At 45.0% G+C, this 17,312-nt stretch overlaps 1 protein-coding gene and 1 long non-coding RNA gene across 2 annotated transcripts in view; both read right to left on the minus strand.

Annotated features, from left to right (window-relative positions):
* The window catches only part of VAX2 (ventral anterior homeobox 2), a 750,626-nt gene that overhangs the window by 569,063 nt on the left and 164,251 nt on the right, over nt 1-17,312 (minus strand). The window lies entirely within an intron of this gene.
* LOC146863298 (uncharacterized) lies at nt 14,253-14,646 on the minus strand. Its single transcript, XR_014978590.1, has 3 exons — nt 14,606-14,646; nt 14,427-14,502; nt 14,253-14,334 (listed from the first exon to the last, which is right to left on the minus strand). It is a non-coding gene; the product is annotated as an uncharacterized LOC146863298 (long non-coding RNA).

Genomic DNA, 17,312 nt, shown 5'->3' on the forward strand with positions numbered 1-17,312 from the left:
AAGAGCAGTCTGCTATGCGGATTGTTGTGCTTCAAAATAGTCTTGTCCTTGACGTTATCCTGGCCGATATGGGCGGAGCTTGTAGGGTCATCAAATCAAGCTGTTGCATTTTTCATACCAGAAAATTCGCCATCTGTATATAAAGCCATAACTCGCCTTCATAAGATTGTAAGCCAGATACACCAGAATCCAGGCACCTGGACTTGGTCCGGTTGGTTTTGGAGTGTATTATCTACCTTTGGATGGAGGGTCCTATCCTTCCTAGGTATTGGCTTTCTCATACTATTCAGTTGCTGCTTATGCCTACAATGTGGACCAGCGATTTGTGGTCTGTGTGCCACATCGTGTATTCCACCACCAAGATTTCGTTCGTCCCAGAAGAAAAAAGAAGAACAAATGATGCTATATGAACAGATCAATGGATTGATGAAGATTGATATCTCTTGACGGGCAAGTAGGGGACAAGGAGGGAATGTGGAAATATGGATTTTTATGATCAGTTATGTCCCCTATCTTGGACCCCAACGGTTCCATGTATAAATCACAAGTACATGTATGTTCCCTCCAGTTCCAGTTATGAAGACGCAAACACTTGTGCGTCCACCGTCAACATGTCCTCTTTCAGATCCGCCATGAATGGGCCGGATATTCCATTCCTAAGTATGAAAGGCCACCGGCTTTATATGGTTCATTTATGCCATTTTTCAGTCCAGGCGAGTAGGCCCTGATTCTGCCGTTAAGCCTTTTCCTGCCTTCTGCCTCTGAAAGCTCCAGTCTGAGCTCGCATCTGTATCCATGAACTTTGTCCTATTCCCTGCGCGGCTAACGGTGCCTGACATCAGCTTGTTGCCTGCCAAAAACTGTATTTCACCTTCGAAATTATCTGCTCCGCTCCCTGCCCAATGCATTCCTGTCTAGTAGTTTAAGTAAACATCCTGCCAGCTACCGAGCAAAGGCCCGGCTTCTCTGTCTTTATGCAAGTAATTCATAGCCCTGTTACTATGGACGATTTCTGCCCCCGCATATTGTGTAGACACTTAGACGCTTGTACACGCACTCACAGTCAATATAGTCAGTATAGAATAAGGTTCTACTCCGAGAGACCTTTCTTTTTGGATAACATAGTTCTTTAAACATAGGATGTTAGATATGATTTGGGATTAGGTTGACATAACCCCAGACTTTTGTCTCCACATGTAGAGCTAAATGTCAAGTCCCTTTCTCCCTCTAGCCCCACGTCAGTTACACGTCATGCTCGAGTTGAGCACAAGTAAGGCAAAGTTCCAGTACAATTCCAGCAGATCACGCAACCCCCTCCAGGTATCCACCCACACATGACAAATTACCCATTATCATCAAGTGGACGCCCACATGGACGCCCACCTTCACGCCTACTTACACGCCCACATGCTCTTATCTCATTCTCTCTTGCTCTTTTGCTTACGTACAATTGAGAAATGTATATATACTGTACTCTGTGAATAATGTTTTGAGAATATTGAGAATACTTTTGAGCCCCTTTCCAGATCCAATTTTGGTGATGGAAATATTCTCCCTTTGACTCGAGTTATTGGAATAAATCCCTTTTAGAACCTGATACCACAGACTCAGCCTCTTGCTTTATGCATGATCTTATTGATATTCTGAAATACATAGAGCGTAATATTTTATTTACCACAATACTGCTAACAGAATGCGCTCTGATTAGATGCAAATATTTGCGGAAGCTTCAAAGCAAGATTGATGAATCTATGCTTTAGAAATAAAATGTTCACAAACAAAATGGAAAAACATTTCACTAAACTACTGAAAAATGTAAGTACCAATTCTTTGCAACATCATTTAGTAAAATGTGTTGATGTACGCTAACATTTCCCAAAAATATTCATAATGGGAAATCAGTGTAACCAGTTTTAATAATATTATGGGAAAGATAAAAAATAAACAAACATTGGTAAAGCCAGTAGGTCTGAAATTGTTGGTCAGCCTTTTGGTTTAGTCAAAGTGTGACTTGTTTTGGCATGGTTTTTGTAAAACCTTATTAATGTGGGAGCTGCCGAGCCCTCACCATTATAAAAAATTTTGGCAAAGCAAAACTTGTTTTGGGCTCAAAAAGCACACATTGCACAGTAGTTCCTGGCACTGAACAAAACAACTGTGTGTCGATATGCTCTTTGTGAAAGAACAGAATGCTGTCACTCACAATGAAGCTAGCCAATAGAAAGAGAGAGACAAAATTGTAATAAATACAACAATAGGTCATGGTTAACTCCAGGCCTAATTAGGGGCCCAATTATTAAATAAAGTGCACCCATGTCCTTGGATTAAGTGCAAATATATGACTTTTGTGAATTCACAAGACTTTACAAAACTGGGGCACAAAATAGTACCCCTAAGAAAGTATTTGTGAACTGCATTTTAGTATGAGCAAATATGCAGGTGAAGATTTTCTCATGCGAAAATCTGAGTGTTTGCAAGTTTACTTTCCCTCCAACAACTTTTTTCCCAACCCTCGAAGACGTTTTTATGTCTGCCATTGTCAGGAGTAAATATCCAACCTTTCTCAGTATGGGAAAAGATTAGAGAAGAGTCTTTGAAAACCATTCGAATATGCAAGTTAGTAGGTTTGCACAGACTCACAAGGGCATTCCAACCCTAGAAGAACAATAGTTACTTACCTGTAATCTGTGGTTCTCCAGTATTGGTGTCTTTCATAGATTTCCATGCCTGAATCATTCCCCGTCGTCGGAGTGGGAGTCCCACGGTACATAGAAAAGCAATAATCATGCATATAATAACCAAAAACCTTGGTAACCTAAAACCAGGAAGTAAAGTAGCCTAAGCTACAAGGAAAAACACTTCCACACCTATGACTATCACAGTCATTATGTCCAGTCCAAACTGCAGCCAATCAGGCGACAGCACCCACCAGAATGTTCTCCTCAGAAGCCAAACCATAGTTACCATAACCGTTTAAGATTATAAGGCACTTTAAGAGTATATGGTAGGCTATATCATAGAACAGCTATAAGGACATGGTTCCGAAAGCTGCAGACAGGCTCAGCTCATGCTAGAGCACCATCTCACATGTTACCAAGCACTCTGCCTCCAGGATTGTTAAGGCCTGCCATAGGAGTGGCTGATAGGTACACATGTGTCTATATATAAGGTAGGTATAGGAATACTACACCTAAGCAAGGGGTGATTACACGACCTTGCCCCCAGCTGAGTGATCAGCCAGTTGTGTCATAATGGAAGGCCAGGCCAGGGGTGGCATAATACATGCTGCAGCCCCTGGTAGGCCTAGGATACACCTATGCCCTGGGTACCTAAGGTACTCTGTACAGGGGCCAATAAGGTGACCCTATCCAAATGGGTTATGCACCTAAAGTACATAGTATTAATTTAGAGAGAGAACAGCAGGGCTGTGGGTCTGATTAGCAGGCCCACAGCCACATCTAAGTCGAAAACCAGTAAAGCAAAAGCAAAAAGTGGGGGTGAACATAGAAAGCAGACCCTACTCTCCTACATCCCCCACCATATGTCCCACAGGTTCCCATACCTGCCATACAGGCACAAAATGTACCTCTACAGATGGTTAAGCATGGAAATGCACCTCTAGGACCCATTCCAAATGTACCAATCCTTCCTGCCCCATTACCAGGTCAGCAACTGTCTGTCTCACTTAGACCAATACTTAATCTGTCTGCTGTGCAATAGCAGTCACAAGCAGGACAAGCGATACCTACACCAAATGTATTGACTACACCCGAGGTACATCTTTTATCAAGGCTAGTGACTGGACAAACCCCTTCTGTATCCCAATGTGCTGCAAACACGCCTGCAGGTACTCTACCTGTGATTCACAAGCACAGTGGTAATTTGAGAGATAGGAGTGGGATTTGGAGGGAAAGACCTAACACTAGATATGGATCACAGGGAGCTGATCCAGAAGAGTTAAAATAGATAGCCGATGGATGACAGAAATAATGCCACCATGAATACGGTTATGCCAACTATAAATAGGTTTGATGTTTTTCAGCAAAACTTACTCATTCAATATATGACTAAAATGATAAAGGACTGGTGGACATGGTGTAATAAAAATACCCCACAAGAGGTGTTACAATTGTGGCATTATGTGCAAGGTCACATGATTCCTTCCCCATATGTCCCACGGACTGTTGAAAATTGTTTGCATTGGGGTGTTAAGGTTAGAAAAAAATATCAAAAAATGAATGGGGAATATCCCATTCCCTATTTGTTCATACTCCGTGGAGTAGGTATGAATTAATGGCAATAAAGAAAGATTAGCCAGACTTTAGGAAAAACCCAAAGGGGTTTTATGAACCCTTAGTCAGCCACTAAATTATGTGTAATGACATTCAACAGGGTTGTGGAATTTAATAAAATATCTGCTTGTCCATGGCGCAGGTTGCTTCATAAATCTACTTGTCCTGTAACAAAATCCACTTGTCTCTTTTGTGCCATGTGATGCGGCGACAAATTATGGCAGCAATCTCATTATGTAAGAGCTCTGAAATAGCCTCTCTGATTATGCCAGGGCTGAATGTAGGGTTGAATACTAGCAATTCCCTTATGTTTCCACGTTTCTGGAGATCTACATACTGGGGCTGAAGGTAATGGTAAGCAAGAGTTCTACAGTATTTGGGGTGTCTTTCATAGATTCACATGCCTGAATCATTCCCCGTCGTCGGAGTGGGAGTCCCACGGTACATAGAAAAGCAATAATCATGCATATAATAACCAAAAACCTTGGTAACCTAAAACCAGGAAGTAAAGTAGCCTAAGCTACAAGGAAAAACACTTCCACACCTATGACTATCACAGTCATTATGTCCAGTCCAAACTGCAGCCAATCAGGCGACAGCACCCACCAGAATGTTTTCCTCAGAGGCTCAGGCTCTCAGATTTTCTCGCACATGAGTGAACCAATACATGATAGCCTACAAGCCTCTGAGGGGAGGTCGGTGGGTTGCATGTGAATCCATGAAAGACACCAATACTGGAGAACAGCAGATTACAGGTAAGTAACTATTGTTCTTCTCCAGTATTTGGGGTGTCTTTCATAGATTCACATGCCTGAATCAGAGTAGATAGCAGTACGTAACATCATGCTCATAAGACGCTGTTTTTGTATTACAGCCAAAATACATTATCAAACGGTACATCTGCAGAGAAATACCTGTGTGCTTCAACATATGCAGAACAATTTCAAGATATAGAAATAGTATGGAAAAAAGCGTCTTATAAAAGCATAGTGGAGGAGGGAGAACAGAGGCTCACCTTATTTGAAAAGATTGCACAGAACAGCTTGTCCGACTGATGCATCTGCATCACTTGCAACTTCCAAACAGTAGTGTCTGGTAAAAGTGTGTCTGTTGGACCATGTTGCCACTTTACAGATCTGGTGAAGAGGCACACCGGCGAAGAGAGCTGTGGATGAAGAGATTGTTCTCGTAGAGTGTGCTCTTGGGGTCGCTTGCAATGGTCTTCCAGCTTAGTCATGGCATAAGCAAATTGCAGCAGAGATCCAACGAGCAATGGTTGGTTTTGAGACCGAATGTCCTTGGCGTGGTTTGCCATATGCCACAAAGAGTTGGTCCGATTTGCGTATTGTTGCTGTTCGTTGCAAGTAGAACTTGAGACATCTTTTGATGTCAAGGGAATGCAAAGCTTTTTCTGCAGCTGTGAGCAGATTTGGGGAAAAAGTTTTAAAAATTATAGGTTCATTAAGATGGAAATCCGCCGGGACCTTTGGCATGAATTTTGGGTTAGTGCGCAGCACTACAGATTTGGATGTAAATTACAGAAAAGATGGATGAATAGTGAACGCCTGGAGGTCACTAACTCTTCTGGTTGATGTCAAAGCCAGCAATAAGGAAACCTTCCAAGAAAGGAACTTTAAATCCACTTTGTGAATGGGCTCGAAAGGGTGCCGCATTAGTTGCGTGAGTACTATATTAAGGTGCCAAGAAGGAGGCGGACGCCTGATAGGAGGGAACATCCGGAACAATCCCTTAAAAAATTGTTGAATGACTATTGGAATAAAGAGAGTTAACACCATCCTGCCGAAACCTTGAAATCGCAGCCAAGAACACCTTCAGAGTAGAATGGGAGAGACCGGACCTTGCCAACTGTAGAAAGAATGGCAGAATTTGTTCTGGTCTTGCATGAATAGGGTGGAGATTGGCAGACTGACACCACATGCAATATCTCTTCCACCTTAGTTTGTAAGTTTTAATCGTTGCAGGTGCTCGAGCATTAGCCAAAACCTCCCGACAGTCTGGAGGAATATCTAGGTGAGCAAATTCAAGGTGTTGAGGAGCCATGCCGCTAATCTCAGCGATGCTGGTTCCGGATGACAAATTTGTCCTTTCTGGAGGGTCAGAAGATGCAGAATTGGCCAGAACTGGATGGGCTCGCACTCCGAGAGGAGAAGTTCCGTAAACCAGTACTGGCGGGGCCACCTGGGAGCAATTAATATCATGCGGCAAGGTTGTTTCCTGATTTTGTGCAGAACTCGTGGAACCAACGGAATCGGTGGAAAAGCGTAGGCATATATTTGTGACCAATTCATCAAAAATGCATTTCCGAGTGAGTCTTTGTGGGGAACCCAACTTGCAAAGAATGGGCATTTGCTGTTCTGGCTGGTTGCAAAGAGGTCTAGATTGGGATGCCCCCATTTCTGAAACACCCTGTCTAGGGATGGTTGATGCAGTTCCCATTCGTGATTCAATGTTGTGGATCTGCTGAGGAAATCCGACAGAACATTGGTGACTCCTGGGACATGAATGGCTTTGAGGCTGATCTTGTGACGAATCGCCCAATCCCAAATCTCTTGTGCTTGCTGAGATAACAGGGCTGACCTCGTCCCGACTTGCTTGTTCAAGTAATGCATACTTGTCGTAATGTCCGTTCGTATTAGTATGCATGCTCCTCTGAAGATGGCTCGAAAGGATTTTAGAGCCAAGATTATGGCTCGCAGCTCTAGGAGGTTGATATGCCACCTTTTTTGTTCTAAAGTCCACCTGCCGTTGACTGTCATTCCTTGAAGGTGCGCTCCCCATCCCTCGAGGGAAGCATCTGTGGTGATGGTGAAATCCGGCATTTCGACTAGAAATGCACAACCTTCTTTCAAGTTCTTCATCTGGCTCCACCAGTGAAAGGCTTCCTGCATTCGTAAGGTGATGCAAATGATATCCTCGAAAGATCCTGTAATCTGGAGCCATTGAAGGTTGAGCTCTTCCTGTAATGGCCTCATTCTGTATCGGCAGTTGGGAATCAGATGAATGCAGGACAAAATCATTCCTAGGAAGGTTTTGTACAAACGGACTGAAACGCACTCTTTTGACAGCAGTGAGCACGCAACGTTGCATATCTTGATTTGTCTTTCTTTTGAGACAAAGGCCTGTGTCAGTTTTGTGTCCAGTGTTGCTCCTAGAAAAGTCCTTCTCTGCGACGGAGCCAGATGAGAATTTTCTAAATTTATGGAAAGACCCAGAGACTGGAAAAGTAGGAGGCACTTCTGAACATGTTCGGAAGTTGTTTTGAAAGAACGCGCCTTGATAAGGCAGTCGTCTAGGTACGGGAAAATTTGAATGCCATGCAGGCGAAGATGTGCAGTCACTGGCGCTATGACCTTTGTAAATACCCGGGGTGCTGAACGGAGCCCAAATGGAAGGGCTCTGAATTGAAAGTCTCTGCCAGCCACTCTGAACCGTAGAAATTTTCTGTGTCTGGGTAGGATCGGCACATGAAAATAAGCGTCCTGGAGGTCGAGGGTGGCCATGTGAACCCCCGCCGAAAGTAACTGTAGAATTTCTTGAAGTGTTAACATTCGGAAGTACATCTTCTTTAAGAAATTGTTGAGGGCGCAAAGGTCGAGAATAGGGCGCCATTCTCCCGAATTTTTCCAGATGAGGAAAAATCTTGAATAAAAACCTGTTCCTCTTTGTAATAGAGGGACTTTTTCGATTGCCCCCTTCCGGATCATTAGATTTATTTGGGAATAAAGCTCTTTGAGATGAGCTGGGGGTGGACCTTTGGGAGGAGAATTTGGTGGAATCTTTGTGAATTCCAGAGCATGGCCTCTGGCTACTATATCCAAAACCCACTTGTCTGTAGTAGTTTTGGACCAGTTCGAATTGAAGTGGGATATTCTTCCTCCAATTTTTATCTGGGGCAACGGCAGAAATGGTGGCAGGTGGCTGACCTCATTGTTTTTTATTGGACTCTCGTCCACGAAAGGAATGCATCTTTCTTGACTGCGAATAAGAATGACTTCGCTGTCCATAGGATTGTTGCCTGTAGTTTTGAAATTTTTGGCCAGTCTGGGAGGATTGATAAGAACGCTGCTGGTTAAAACCTCCCCTGTTGGAGAAGGAACCACGTCCTTTGGCACCACGGAAGGAAGATTTTTGGAACTGTAGGCTGCCAAGAGACCTCGCCGTCTCTGTATCTTTTTTAATAGTCTGAAGGGCTTCATCAATATGCTGTCCGAACAAAGACTCTCCATCAAACGGCATATCGATGATTTTCGATTGGACCTCTTGATGGAAAGATGTTGACTCCAGCCAACCTTGCCTCCTCAGTACTGCTGCACCGCCAATTGCCTGAATCCAGTAGATGCCACATCCACGGCTGCATCGATGATTTCCGCCGAGGTATATTCCCCTTCCTGCAAGTTTTTTAAGGCCTCGGACTTTGAAAGCTCCGGCAGCATATTGGTGTAAGGGGAGATGTCGGACCACATCTGGCGATCGTATCTCCCTAATATGGCTAGGGAGTTTGCAGCCCGAACCGTGGTCGCCGCCATCGTGGAGACCTTTTTCCCGATTGCATCCAACCGTCTGCCATCTCGGTCAGGTGGAGCTGAAATAGTAGACGAGGGATTCCTGGCCCGTCTCTGTGCCGCCTGGGCTATGACGGAGTCAGCTTTAGGCTGGCCGCTGAGACATGCTGGTGAGTCGCTTGGTGCCTTATACTTCTTGTCTAACCGTGGTAAGACTGCTGGGAGAGAATTTGGTGTAGCCATGATCTTTAAGCCCTCTTTCCAAATAAAATCTATAATCGGAATTGTCCTAATCTGTTTCCTTGGTTGGTCTTTAAAATCGTAGAGGAAGCAGTCATCCTTTTTTGCTTCCATTGGTATAAGAAATCTCTTAGTTGCTCTCTCCATAAGGAGATGAAAACTCCCGATATCCACCGGAGGAGAGTCCACGGGGGCCGGAGCGGTTGGAGACGGTGTTTGTATTTGATAGTCGTCCCACTCTGATAGCACTGAATGGTCATCCACCTCTCCCTCTTCCCTTTCATCGTCAGTAGTATTTGCGCCATGTGAATGACGAGATGGCAATGGAGAAGGTGGTCTTGGAGATTGGAAAGAGGGTATGGGAACCCTTGGCATAGGAGTAGACGGAAGAGACTCCGCCGATTCCGAAGGAGGGAAGCGCCGATAATAGTCCTGTAACATGTATTGTAAGTTGTTCAGCAGGTCTAACGGCATTTGTGCAGAAGGAACTGGGACAGGAGGTGGAGGTTGCGGTTCAGTACCTGGATCTTCCTCCTGGTCATCATCTTGGTACTTAATAAACAGTTCTGATGATCTCCTTGCAGTCTGAAATCTGTCATCCTCCTCAGATTCGTCGTCCTCATCCCCCTCCTCCAAATCTAAAAGTTGTTCCGGCAGTTTTAATGGCGATAAGGATTCCAAAGAGGATCCACGGCGTTGAAGAAGCGAAGTCGCTGTCGACGGCTGGTTAGATAAGGCAGACGCCGAAGTTGCAGTCCAAACCTGCATATCCGTGCAGGTAGATAAGAGAGGCGCCGACGAGTGTGCCGTCGACGGAATCGTCGACGATGGCGGTGTTGGTAAGAATAACTGGCCTGATACGGAAGCAGTCTTCGACGAGCCGTCGACGAGGGTATCTTCGTCGACGAGGAGGACGACGAGGCAATCTTCGTCGCCGAGGGTATTTTTATCGTCGACGAGTCCGTCTTCGTCGACGGAACGGCCGTCGACGGCACGGTAGTCTTCGTCGACGAGGTGGCCGCCGACGAGGAAGTCTTCGTCAACGAGGTGGGCGTCGGCGCAGCAGTCGATGAAATCTTTTTTATCCTTACCCTCAGCGGAGCGGAGACGAGTGGTGACACTTCCTTCGTCGACGAGATGGGTTTGACACTTACAGAGACCAGCGTCGACGGAGATGAAGCTGTTGTCATAATCATTTTAGGTCTCGGAGACGAGAATGTAACTGCCGACGTTGATGTAGCGTCAACGATGATGACCGTCGACGAAGGAGTCGTCGACAACGCCGTCGACTACGGCATTTTTACCTGAGGTAAATGTTTGTCAGGAACTCTTTTAGTTGCCAGAGACTTTCCTGATTTCCTCGGGGGCGTAGCAGGCTTGGATTTTGAAGGTGGATAAGTCTTCTTTGATGAAGAAGACTGGCCAGAGCCCTTAGCAGGCTGAATTTTCCTCAACACCTTCGCCCCAGGAGAAGAAAATTCTTCTTCAGCCATCCTTTTTCTGGAGGATATAGAGGACCCAGAGGCTGCACTTTCTACCTCAGATAAAGAGCTGTCCTTGTCCTTAATCTTCTGTAGCCACAGAAGTAGGCGCCCTTTTCTATCCCTGAGGGTTTTCTGAGGGAAGGTCCTGCAGATCTTACAATCTCTCACCTCATGATCCAGATAGAGGCAGTAAACACACTTCCTGTGAAGATCTTCAGAGAAGAGCCGGAGCTCACAAGGCCTAAAGAGAGACCTTTTAGAAGTTGACATCTTGAAGTAATCCAAAGTAACAGAAAAACGGTGAAGTACTGAGCAGAGCTCAGGGAGACTCCCTTCACATGACGTGCGGTAGAAAATCTGAGAGCCTGAGCCTCTGAGGAGAACATTCTGGTGGGTGCTGTCGCCTGATTGGCTGCAGTTTGGACTGAACATAATGACTGTGATAGTCATAGGTGTGGAAGTGTTTTTCCTTGTAGCTTAGGCTACTTTGCTTCCTGGTTTCAGGTTACCAAGGTTTTTGGTTATTATATGCATGATTATTACTTTTCTATGTACCGTGGGACTCCCACTCCGACGACGGGGAATGATTTAAGCATGTGAATCTATGAAAGACACCCCAAATACTGGAGAACTCTTGCTTACCATTACCTTCAGCCCCAGTATGTAGATCTCCAGAAACGTGGAAACATAAGGGAATTGCTAGTATTCAACCCTACATTCAGCCCTGGCATAATCAGAGAGGCTATTTCAGAGCTCTTACATAATGAGATTGCTGCCATAATTTGTCGCCGCATCACATGGCACAAAAGAGACAAGTGGATTTTGTTACAGGACAAGTAGATTTATGAAGCAACCTGCACCATGGACAAGCAGATATTTTATTAAATTCCACAACCCTGTTGAATGTCATTACACATAATTTAGTGGCTGACTAAGGGTTCATAAAACCCCTTTGGGTTTTTCCTAAAGTCTGGCTAATCTTTCTTTATTGCCATTAATTCATACCTACTCCACGGAGTATGAACAAATAGGGAATGGGATATTCCCCATTCATTTTTTGATATTTTTTTCTAACCTTAACACCCCAATGCAAACAATTTTCAACAGTCCGTGGGACATATGGGGAAGGAATCATGTGACCTTGCACATAATGCCACAATTGTAACACCTCTTGTGGGGTATTTTTATTTCACCATGTCCACCAGTCCTTTATCCTTTTAGTCATATATTGAATGAGTAAGTTTTGCTGAAAAACATCAAACCTATATATAGTTGGCATAACCGTATTCATGGTGGCATTATTTCTGTCATCCATCGGCTATCTATTTTAACTCTTCTGGATCAGCTCCCTGTGATCCATATCTAGTGTTAGGTCTTTCCCTCCAAATCCCACTCCTATCTCTCAAATTACCACTGTGCTTGTGAATAAAAGGTAGAGTACCTGCAGGCGTGTTTGCAGCAAATTGGGATACAGAAGGGGTTTGTCCAGTCACTAGCCTTGGTAAAAGATGTACCTCGGGTGTAGTCAATACATTTGGTGTAGGTATCGCTTGTCCTGCTTGTGACTGCTATTGCACAGCAGACAGATTAAGTATTGGTCTAAGTCAGACAGACAGTTGCTGACCTGGTAATGGGGCAGGAAGGATTGGTACATTTGGAATGGGTCCTAGAGGTGCATTTCCATGCTTAACCATCTGTAGAGGTACATTTTGTGCCTGTATGGCAGGTATGGGAACCTGTGGGACATATGGTGGGGGATGTAGGAGAGTAGGGTCTGCTTTCTATGTTCACCCCCACTTTTTGCTTTACTGGTTTTCGACTTAGATGTGGCTGTGGGCCTGCTAATCAGACCCACAGCCCTGCTGTTCTCTCTCTAAATTAATACTATGTACTTTAGGTGCATAACCCATTTGGATAGGGTCACCTTATTGGCCCCTGTACAGAGTACCTTAGGTACCCAGGGCATAGGTGTATCCTAGGCCTACCAGGGGCTGCAGCATGTATTATGCCACCCCTGGCCTGGCCTTCCATTATGACACAACTGGCTGATCACTCAGCTGTGGGCAAGGTCGTGTAATCACCCCTTGCTTAGGTGTACTATTCCTATACCTACCTTATATATAGACACATGTGTACCTATCAGCCACTCCTATGGCAGGCCTTAACAATCCTGGAGGCAGAGTGCTTGGTAACATGTGAGATGGTGCTCTAGCATGAGCTGAGCCTGTCTGCAGCTTTCGGAACCATGTCCTTATAGCTGTTCTATGATATAGCCTACCATATACTTTTAAAGTGCCTTATAATCTTAAACGGTTATGGTAACTATGGTTTGGCTTTATCAAAACATGTCGTGTAAGGTGTCTAACACTTTGGAATAATACCCCCATCCCATTTCTGGGGATGAGGATATTAGCCCTCCCTTCTAGAGGGAGAAGACATGTTGAAACCTACTTACCCGGTTAAAGTTAACCAGAGCCCCAGCATCACAAAATGGATGCTGCTGCCACGACACAAGTCTGACCTCCTGCTGCTGGGAGTGATCCCGGCACGGGAGGCTTGGACAATAGGTTTCCTGCCTTGGGAGTTGCGAGCACCACCCCAGACAGGCCTTAGTGTATTGGGGCAGGGAGGGATGAAAGAAACGAGACACTGCCTGGGGCACACAAGGTGTCCCATGCATAGTCCAGTTCAAACCGGTGCTGGGGCACTCCAGCCCCAGTCCTGGTGCGAAACTGGACAAAGGGAAGGGGGTGTAACCACCCCCCTCCCAGGTCCCACCCATAAGGTGTGACCTAGCAGGCAACCCAGCCCCCCAGATTAGTATAAGTGTGGTAGCTGGGCCCCAGGAGATTAGATTATCCTGAACCTGCAACTTGAACAGAAACTCTGGACCTTCGACAATCGACGAAAGAAGAAGACTGAAGAATCTCCCTTGTGGCCAAGGAGTGGCTACCCTGTGCAAACATGTGAACTGCTGGTGAATTCACACCAGTGTACTGAGTGCACAGCTGGAAAACTGAAGAGAACAAGTTTGTCAAATTCACAAACTCAATTTGAAAAAAGGCAACATAAGCTTTAACTCTTTGGAGCAACAATCTATTAGACAGTTAACCCAAGGTTTTTGAAACACAAAATGTTTATAGTCCGATCAAAAAGAACAAAAGAATTGCACATTACATCAATGTTGGAATGACATTGGAAGCAAGAGTACATTAAAATATGAAAACTGCACAACGGCAAAGAAGTTAAACGTCAATTCATGAAGGAGTGCCCAATGCATTTCGGGATGAAGAACATCCCTTCTTCAGGGGCGGCTGTGAAAAAAAGAAATTTACATTGTGACACATAACAATTTGAAAATATCTTTATCGTAAATGCAAACACCGGTACAAGATGCATCGTGGGTGGTACGACAAAGAGGAACAGCTGGACTGAATCAACCCGAGCCAATTCAACATGCACAGTGCATAAAAGTGAAAAGGAATGGAAACACACGTTAGGCGTATGTGTAAAAAACGAACGCACACGCGCTGATGGGAAGTGAATGAGAGGTTACAATTGTGCAAAGGGTGACAGCAGTGACTGAGAGGGAGTGTTATATTAAAATGTGGGTGAAAGATATCTAGCGTGCGATAATGATAGTCAAGCATGCATGAGTTATGAGAAACGCAGAAATGTAACTCCCAGAAAGCTCAAGAGACTCTTACTGCATATGAAGAGACGAAGAAAGCTCTTCCTTTAAGCATGGAGTCCGCAGTGTCAGTCAGGTAAATAGGATGCTTCAAAATTAAAACGCTAAAACACAGAAAACGCACTGTTGGAGCCAAAAAGAGGGGGAGACAAAAAGATTACAGGAAGTAAAGTGAAGAGATATGAACAAGACTTACTGGGCAAAATGTCCAAAGATTACTGGTTAGAAAATTGTAGAACACTTAGAACCAGCGTGGCAAGGATGCCACTACTCTGAAATAAAATAACGAAAATGTGTAAAGAGAATGCAGGAAGAAATGAAAGGAACAAACGTGTTTACCGAAGGCTACATGCTGGAGAATGACGGTAAAGGTACCTGAACAGGAGTGAACCGCATACTTCGAGTGTGGAAGAAGCTGAAGCAAGAAACAAAGAAGAAAAACAAACTGTTGCCAGCGTGTTCAAGACAAAAAGCGGACGAAAATAACTAAAGAAACAAGGCGAGACTTACCAACGAGGCGTTACAGGGAGACAGAGTGACTGCGACTGCTGCGAGCCAGAGCGGGGAAAAGCAACCACTAGCGTGTGTGTCAGTGAATAAAAGCGGAGCGCACGTAATCACGTGGTGCCCAAAGATAAACATGGAGATCGAGAGAGGACTGCGTGACCAGAAACCATCGACTAGTACACGAACCCAGAATTGTGCTCACTGCATGAAAAAAAAGCCGGTGGAGAAATAAAAACAGGGAGGAATGTGTAAAAGTGTAACACCATTTGACCAAAAGAATACAAATAAACAATGTACTCACAAGGTGAAAAAGGTTGTGATCAGAGTGAAACCAAAAGGAAAAAAAGAATACTAACGAGGTGGTGATACTCAAGACATAGAAAAAAAAATTTAATAAAAAATCGGGGAACGACTGTGTGGGAGCAAGGTCAAATAGGTAGGAAAACGGAATATCACTGGAGGGAGACAGAAGAAAAATTGTGGAGGACAGTGGAAAAAAGACCGAAGCATAAGGGATAAAATAACGAAGAAATAGATAGCACAAATGGGAACAGCAGGATGCTGCTGTTAATGGCAAAGGGACATGTACAAAAGAAAACATCCGGACAGGCTGTAACGTAAAGAATCAAGGAAGGTAAAGACGGTTAAAAGAACATACTCAAAGAAAACCAAAATGGGTGATTGAATGCAATGATGGGAAGGACGATGAAAATCGATGGAAAATTGCGAACGAGAGCAGTGTAAGGAAAGCAAAACGGGGAAAAAGACAACGTGAAGCGACACCAGACGTGAAGACAAGAGAAATGTGTGATGATGAGAGTGACGTGACTGGTAAAAAAAGAGAAAAGAGACATGACTGATCAAGAGAGAGAGATTGTTGAATTGCTCAGACTGAAACAGACGTACAATCTGGAAGAAATAAAGGAAGGGTATGGCGCACTGACGAACATGGATGTTACAGAAAACATTGCATTTCTAATTTGTCATTAAGCCCATGGGGTAACAAGGTTTGCAAGAACTTGGTCCACCAAACTTCTCTCTGCGCTAATAGCCTCTCAATGTTAACTTGCGTTTTGCAAGGCATGATTTCAAGAATGGTGTATCTCAATTGTGCAATGGTGTGATGGTGTTCTAACCAATGTGTAGTTAAATGAGATTTGAGGCTTTTAGTTCAAATTGAACTTTTATGTTCAGAAATCCTGAATTGCTATCTGTTACTACATAGTTGGTGTGCGCTAACTTACATACACACGTTTATTATTCTACCCTGTGCAAACAGGCACCATCAAGAGACTTACCCTTTGCTTGGCTGAAGTTCTACGAGGGATCGACTGCAGAGCCCGACCAGAGCCTTGACTTCCAGACTTCTCCGACCCTGATCCACATCCACAGCAGAGCTGAGATCCGTGGAGGCGACGACAGACGTGGGACCGGCTACCTGGGAAAAGTGGCGAGTATCTTCCAGCGCAGCTTCTGAGGTACCCTCGAAGTTGTGCACCGGGGATTGAGAAGCCCCAAACCCAAGCACCATCTGCACCGGAGATCAGCCCCCCACACTCCACGAGTCCTGCGTGGGGCCCTTCTGCATTTTCCTGCTTGCCGCGTCTGTCCGGTTGCTTGCCCGTTGGCTAGCGGCCTTTGCGACGTCACACCTTTGAATCTTCACTGCTGGTTTGGCTCCTCCAGACTGGCTCCCGCTTCTCTGCAAAAGAGAAGCACCCCAGACCTTCCTGGTCTGCACCAGAAGCAAGTCCTCCATTCTTCGTGGGTTCCGCTTGCCAAGGCTTGGTGAGTCCTAGTTCGACTTCGACGCCGCCGACAGCAAGAGCCTTCGTGGGACAGCTCGCCTCCTGGTCGTCCTCGACGTCTCCTGGTACCCGTGGCTGCTGCGACAAGCTTCACCTCCTCACCTGCAATCTTCACAACATCGCCTGTTTCCTTCCTGGTTCCACGTGGTCACTGGCTAGTGACCCAGACTCTGTCCCTTCTGCTTGCAGGTATCCTCTCTTCTTGATCCCAGCCTTGGGATCCACCGGACAGTCTTCACTGACTGCCTGTCAGCAACTTTCCTTCAGGCATCCATAGAAGTCCACGACGAAACCCAACGCAAGTTCACACCTATGCACCCGCAGCCCGTGGGCTAGGTAACTTGGGTACTTCGGTGCTCACAAGGGTATTGACTATCCTAGGGTCTAGTTTCCGAATCTCGACTTTCTAGCTATACCAGAAGTGTCCTAAAACTGCTTATTTCTAACTGCTAGTGATTCTATTGACTTTTACGCATTACGCGTGAGTGTTTCCACTCTGCACCTGAATCCCGTGGGCCTCCCACTTCCTAACTGTTGGTAGTGTAGTGTAGTCCCAGCGATCCCCTAGGCCTAGGCCTATTCTATTTCCGTGACAGTGGTCCTTATACCACTTCTTTAGTATATGGTTTGCGTGGCCCCTAGGGCCTAACTGTATTACTTACCTGTGTGACTTAATGTATGCTTAAATAAGACTGTGTTGTACTTACCTCGAATCTCATAAAGAGTGCTGAGGGTTTAACTAGAATAAATACACTTTATTTTATATA

This window comes from Triturus cristatus, chromosome 2_2 (genome assembly GCF_964204655.1).
Source record: "Triturus cristatus chromosome 2_2, aTriCri1.1, whole genome shotgun sequence".
Lineage (NCBI taxonomy): Eukaryota > Metazoa > Chordata > Amphibia > Caudata > Salamandridae > Triturus > Triturus cristatus.